The sequence below is a fragment of the Colobus angolensis genome, unplaced genomic scaffold (genome assembly GCF_000951035.1).
Source record: "Colobus angolensis palliatus isolate OR3802 unplaced genomic scaffold, Cang.pa_1.0 Scaffold113, whole genome shotgun sequence".
NCBI classification, from domain to species: domain Eukaryota; kingdom Metazoa; phylum Chordata; class Mammalia; order Primates; family Cercopithecidae; genus Colobus; species Colobus angolensis.
The window spans coordinates 6,548,455-6,556,291 of NW_012112364.1; positions in this window are offsets into that span (position 1 = coordinate 6,548,455).

The following is a 7,837-nucleotide window of genomic DNA, read 5'->3' on the forward strand; positions in this document are numbered from 1 at the left end:
AGTGCAGTGGCCGGATCTCAGCTCACTGCAAGCTCCGCCTCCCGGGTTCACGCCATTCTCCTGCCTCAGCCTCCCGAGTAGCTGGGACTACAGGCGCCTGCCATCTCGCCCAGCTAGTTTTTTGTATTTTAGTAGAGACGGGGTTTCACTGTGTTAGCCAGGATGGTCTCGATCTCCTGACCTTGTGCTCCGCCCATCTTGGCCTCCCAAAGTGCTGGGATTACAGGCTTGAGCCACTGCACCCGGCCCAAAAACATTTTTTATATATTTCCACCAGCACTTGGCATTCTATCTACTCTTGTATGCAAGCTCTGAATTTATAGACTCTGTATTCTTATACTCAACCGTGGATTGAAAATGCAGTTAGAAGCCAGGCACGGTGGCTCACGCCTGTAATCCCAGCACTTTGGGAGGCTGAGGTGGGCAGATCACTTTAGTCCAGGAGTTTGAGAACAGCCTGGACAACATGGCAAAGTCCCGTCTCTACAAAAAAATACAAAAATTGGCCACACGTGGTGGTACATGCCTGTTGTCCCACATAATTGGCTGAAGCAGGAGGATCGTTTGAGCCCACGATGTGGAGGCTGAAGTGAGCTGAGATCACACCACTGCACTCCAGTGTGGGCTACAGAGCAAGACCCTTTCTCGAAAAAAAAAAAGAAAGAAAAAAAGAAAGAAAAGAAAATGTAGTTAGGCCTCCAGTGGTTGTGTCTATACTGAACACGTATAGACTTGGTTCCTTGTCTTTATTCCCTAAATAATATAACTGCATAGCATTGACACTGTATGGGGTATTATAAGTAACATATAATTTAAAGCATACAGGAGGATGTGCATGGGATATATGAAATACTACAGTATTTTATATCAGAAACTTCAGGATCTGCAGATTTTGATATTCAGGGGGGCAGAAGCAACCTCCCAGGAAATGGAGGAACAACTATTTATGCCTTTGGTACAGTAAAGGCTGACAAGAAAAATAAACAGACCCATCAACCAAACTGGACAACAGTATCACTTAATCCTTCTCAATAACATCAGGATTACTAAAAACTTTAAGCATTCTCAGCTTCTCAAATATGTGAATACTAAATTTATAAACCATTACTAAAACCTAGAAAAGTAATTTCCAGAATTTAGCCAAGTTTTAGTTGTCAATATTTAATTTCAATTTTTTAATTTTCCTTTTTCTTTTTTTTTTTTTGAGACAGAGTCTCACTCTATTGCCCAGGCTGGAGTGCAGTGGCGCGATCTCTGCTCACTGCAAACTCCACCTCCTGGGTTCACGCCATTCTCCTGTCTCAGCCTCCCCAGTAGCTGGGACTACAGTCACCCACCACAATGCCCAGCTAATTTTTTTGTATTTTTAGTAGAGACGGGGTTTCACCGTGTTAGCCAGGATGGTCTCGATCTCCTGACCTTGTGATCCACCCACCTCAGCCTCCCAAAGTGCTGGGATTACAGGCGTGAGCCACCATGCCCGGCCAATTTTTAAATTTTTATTGATTTATTGAAATGGAGTCTCATTCTGTCACTCAGGCTGGAGTACAGTGGGATGTTCTCAGCTCACTGCAACTTTCACCTCCCGGGTTCAAATGATCCTCCTGCCTCAGCCGCCCACATACCACGCCTGGCTAATTTTTGTATTTTTAGTAGAGATGGGGGTTTCACCATGTTGGCTAGGCTGGTCTCGAACTCCTGACCTTAGGTGATCCACCAGCCTCAGCCTCCCAAAGTGCTGGGATTATAGGTGTGAATCACCACGCCCGGCCTGATATTTAATTTTTAAAAGGGTAATTTTTTCTTATTACTTGTATTCAAAATTTGAAAAGTTACTAGAATTGTTTAGTCTTACAAAAAAAGTGACAAGGCTGATGGTACATTGCATTGTAATCAACCCTAATAAAACCATCACAATGAGCTACTACACAAGTACATCTATTCAATGATACTCATTGATTTCAAAATATGTGAAGTCCTAGAAAGCTAAGACAAAGACAGCACTTAATATTTCCTCATTCTGAAGAACAGCATCTCCATCAAAGTGATACTGCCAAATATGAAAAAAAAGAAAAAAAAAACCAATAATCAAATTAAAAGAAAAGGTCTCCTTTAAGTGAAATCCTAAAAGTATAACTGTAACAACTATATGACACCACCTTGAACACAGGTCTGTCTTTAATTTCAGAATACAATTGGGTCACTAAGAACTGCACACACATTAACGGCGGATTTTATCCTCATGCCAAAACATCTGAACAAGAGCGAGTGAAAAAAGGCCCCTCTAACCACCCTGTAAGATTGAATAGACATTTTTCATACAGTCGGAAATGTAAACACAGTCAATACCACACACACTTTTCTATGACTTAAAGAATAAAACATTCAAATACAAGACTGTGCACAGTGGCTCACGCCTGTAATCCCAGCACTTTGGGAAGTCGACACAGGAGGACTGCTTGAGGCCAGGAGTTTGAGACCAGTGTGGGCAACACAGCGAGATGACTCTACAAAAAATGTAAAAATTAGCTGAGTGTGGTGGCACACACAGGTCGTCCTGGCTACTTGGGAGACTGAGATGGGAGAATCACTTGAGCCCAGGAGCTCAAGGCTGCAGTGAGCTATGATCATGCCACTCACTCCAGCCTGGGTGACAGAGTGAGAATCTATCTCTAACAAAGAATAAAATAAAATGTAAAGATATTTTTAAATACAGAAGGCCTATTCTTTTGAGAATGGTAAACTATGTAATAATGGATGTAACATTCTCCCAGCCTTTGAGTAAAAGAAGATACTCTTTTCCCTGAAGACACAAGGTCTACTATTATTCATGTATTACATGTTGTATATTACGTAATATATAAATTATATATAATAGAAGTCCTAAGGAATGAATGTATAAAATACAGATAATAGATGACCTAATGAGCATCAAGGCTGAGCTGTTCAAATTACAACATATATGAATTGTAAAACTTGAAGAAACAGGATTTTAACAATGGCATGTTGAAAGATGCCTAAAAGGCAAGGATTTCCTGTGAGACAGACACCTGTTGTGCTGAGCCACAGGGACCAGCATTCTTTTAACCAGCATGTTCACTGTTCAACAGCAGGGTTTCCCTTTGGAGAAAGGTATGCTCTGAAGTCTGCAGATTTTGGAGGGGTAGGGATTTCCATGTTATCTAACATAACCACCAGAGAAATCTTATACAGAGGAGTGTTTACAACTGAATATGATCCTTTGCCTTCATAACAAAGGTACAGATCACAACACTGGCTGCTAAAGCAATAAATAAACTAAATGCTATTACAAGCAATTCATAGCTGTCAAAATATACAGTGTTACCTTTCACCAAAGCTGTTCTATTCTAGTGTTAACTGGAAGATTCTCTTTAAGCAACAAAGAATGTATTTTCAACAGAGTATAAGAAACAGAGAAGACTCAGTGAATGATATAGCAAAAGAATAAGGCAAAAAATTCAAAAGCCAACATTTTCCAAGAAAACTTGAGAAAACGCCTATGAAAGCAACAAACATGAAAGAACCCGACACCAGACCCACAAGGTCGTACTACTTTCTGATGTAATAGAACTTCAATAGATGAACAAATTCTTTAACATATTAAAATATAATTTCAGTTAATTGGACAACTAACTGGATGATGTTTTAATACAAAAGTTCCATCTTTCAGCTGATATTTTGTAAGAGGCAAAAATCTGTAATATGAACATTCAATTCTGGATTCCCAATATCATCTGGCTTCTCAGAATTCTAATAAAGCTATCTATGCTTAAACTCATTTTTACATTCACAGATTATACATAGGTCAATGAGTTTTAACATCAAATGGCAATGAAACCACAAAAGCCAGTTAAATAGCAATATGGGTGTACGGTGATCAAAGAAAAAGCAGGAATACTTTACAAAGCAGATGGCTGAATGGCCCCCCCCCAAAAAAAAAAAAAAACAGTATACAAAGGGTACTCAACATCAGAAGTTATTGGAAAATGTTCACAATGTCAGGCTCACTAAAACAAGTTATGAGGAAAAGCAAATGAAAACCACAATGAGACATATTCACCGAAATGGCTAAAATTAACATGACTGACAGTATGGAGTGTTGTCAAGGACGCAGAGGAACAGAAATCTTACACATTGCTCACGGGAAAAGAAAACAGGACAGGCCCTTTAGAAAATTACTTGGCAGTTTCTAAGAAGCATATTAATAGAACCTGCCCTAGACTGACAGCGTGGCTCACAAGTGTAATCCCAGCACTCTGGGAGGCCGAGGTGGGAGAATCACTTGAGCCCAGGAGTTCAAGACCAACCAGGGTAACATAGCAAGAGATCCTGTCTCTCACTGAAAAAAAAAAAATTAGCCAGATGCAGTGGCACACACCTGTATGCCCAGCTACTCGGGAGGCTGAGGCTGGAGGATGGTTTATACCCAGAAGCTCAGGGCTGCAGTGAGCTATGATCGTACTACTGTACTACAGCCTGGGTGACAGAGTGAGATCCTGTCTCAAAACAGAAAGAAAGAAAGAAAGAAACTGCCCTATACTAAGAAACATAAGCTCCTCTCTACTCAGCAATACTGAACCTAGGAATTTTCCCCACCAGAAATGAATGCATGATGACCTGTACCAGAGCGTTCACAGTAGCTTTATTCACAATAGCCCCAAAATGAAAACTGCCCCAAGAGCATATCAACAGAAAACTAGAAAAACAAAATGTGACATATTAATTGAATGACACGTCATTGAGCAGAATGAGAACCAAGTACTGACAGATGCAGCAACACAGATGAATTTCCAAAACATTATGTGAAGTGGAAGAAGCTGGAGAGAAAAAAAGAGTCCATACTGTACCACTCCATTTCTATGAAATTCTAAAACGGATTTATCATTGGTGATCAATACACGACAGTGACATCCTCTGACATTGGACAGACTGACTACAAAGGAGCTCATAAGACCTCAAGTTTCTGAAAACTGAGTCACACTGAACAAAATTCAAAAAGTATTAATAACTGACAGGCTAACCCTAAATTTTAAAAAGCAAAATTTTACATTTTCTTAAAGAGAAAATTATTTGTAAGTTCATGTAGCAACTCAACGTTGAGAAATAAATACCTAAAATAAGGCCACATTCAAATACAGGAATCATTTATAAATATTAAAAATAACACTGACGTTTAGATAAATATTAAAGAAAAATTAAACATTCCAGTTAGAATGTTAACTTTTTCAGGAAAAAAAAAATATATATGTATATATGCCATCTTTTCCTCTTAAGATTATATGGTAATGTTTCCTGTAAGTTATCAAAGAAATGTGAAGTTCAGCAAAGACTCATAGTTGAATAAAGTACAATTTGATGATTTTATCAAACATAATTAATGACCTCAAAGGAAAAATTAACTCCATTTCGAGTGTCCAGACTTGCAAAATACCAAATTCTAGAGAAAAGACTGAAATGGATCTTAAAGTATCTGTCTGCTTTATCTGCAAGGCAACTGTAGTGAGGCAAGTGCTAGTTAGGAAGTGAAACATGTCACGGAAAATTTTCAACCTTAATTTTGTACCCAAATCCCTACAAAGGCATCTCAAAAACAAAATCCAGAATTATCTTCTTGTGATCACATGAATTTCTCAAGCATAATAGAAAAAACAAAACAAAAACAGTCAAGAGAAAAACTACCATTGATCACTGCATAATCAAGGTAAGTTTTTAAAACCATGCTGGACTACAGTAACAACAAATGGCATTTTTTAGTTCAAGAAATTATTATGAACTTACCTGAACAGTCTCCACTATTTTCTTTAAAAGTTCAATATTTCAAGTAAATTACTGCCACAGCCAAGAATCCCAATGTTACTTATTTAATGTATCAATCATGTTCATATATCATGAAAAGCCGCTGGAAACAAATTGTCAAATAATATTCAATAGTTTATTTTACACCACATACGTAAAACCATTTAAAAATAGCACCTTACTGTTACTTACTTTGAAGATAACATGTAAATCAAATTAGGAAAAATATTTCTTGCAGAATCCATTACATATTCATGTGCATTAAGTAATACCAAAATGTTGTGTTCGGGGTAATTACTCAAATATCAGTGCAGTGTTACGTGCTAATCATCTGTTTAAATGCAGGGGAAACAGGTGCTAACCCAAATCCGTGACAAGGTCTGATGACCAGCCTCAGTCAGGATCCTTTCTTCTGCTGCCCCACCTGGCATGAACTCCTCACTGGGAACACTACTTCTGAATTAGAAAGTGTATCCAGTAACTGTATTTACATGAAAATACATTAGGATCAGTACATGTTTTAATGGTTTGCTTTAACATAGAATGACAATACATCCTCTAAAAAGCGACTAAAGTCTAAAAAACAGAAGGCAAGTTTAAAAAGTATCTTTCACATTTTGTAAATGTACAAAATTTCATTTATTGGCTGCCACAAAGTTTGAGAAATTTAGACTATATAGACCAGATTAATAGGTAACAGAAAAACAAAGTATAAGAAAAGCCGTAACATGTAGTTGTAAATCTACCATGTCAAACTTTTCCTGCCTCCACATCATTGTAAATGCAGGCGCTTCCCCTCAGCAAAGCTGCATGGCACTGCGCCTCATCACAGCCCAGCACAGCCCTTGGCCCTTGGTAAGGCATTAACAGCATATCCGTAAGCACCATGTGAACCTCAGAATTCCCTGCAGTCCCTTTGTTAGAACACAGACTATTTCCCATTTTCAGTCATAATCAGGGCTCATTAAAAGCACTCCCAACAATTTTGCAGTGATTATTTCAGGAAAAACTATGTGGTATAAAGAAATCCTATTTTGATTCTGCTAATAACTTGTTTATCTTAGACAAATGGCCTGTTCACTAATTCAACAAAAGCACAGGAAGCACCTCTAGGAGGGTATTCACACCTTAAGGAGGTCTCCCTTAACATCTCAGAAGGCCTGAAGATTGAGTATTAGATAACAATAATTCAATCTAACAGAACGAGCACTGGAATTTAACTCCAGATAATTTAACATGCTAATGCACAATCGCCACTAGTGCAGCAGCAACAGCAGAGCAAGCAGGCAATAAGCAGATTCTCAAGAGGAGACTGGAATAAGAGGGTGAGATAAATAGGGAATTTTGACCATTTTAGTTTCCTTCTGTGGTCATCTATTTATACACCCAAATCCCTAACAAAAAAACTTACAATGACCTCACGGTTAAAACTCAGAGTTGAGTTTCTCATTTCCCAGTTTCCCTTCCTACAGCTGTGGGTTCCATAGACAACCACCCTTTACATGTCTTCGGAGGCATTGTATCCAGCAGTTTTTGTCATTAATATACACAGACATGCTTTATTTTTGGCCATTACCACTATATGCATTTTATTCTCTCTCCCCTTACATATGTATCTGCCAATAGGGATCTTTGCAGACAAAGCCACCATCACCTCTTTCAACTCTTCTAACTGATCTAAGTGCTTTGATTCTCGCTCTCCTTCAGTCAATTATCCATTAAGTAGCTAACCTAATTCCTTTCTAAAAAAACAAGCTGGCCGGCCGCGGTGGCTCACGCCTGTAATCCCAGCACTTTGGGAGGCCGAGGTGGGCGGATCACCTGAGGTCAGGAGTTTGAGACCAGCCTCACCAACATGGAGAAACCCCATCTCTACTAAAAACACAAAATTAGCTGGTTGTGGTGGTGCATGCCTGTAATCCCAGCTACTCGGGAGGCCGAGGCAGGAGAATCACTTGAACCCGGGAGGCGGAGGTTGAGCTGAGCTGAGACTGCGCCACTGCACTCCAGCCTGGTGACA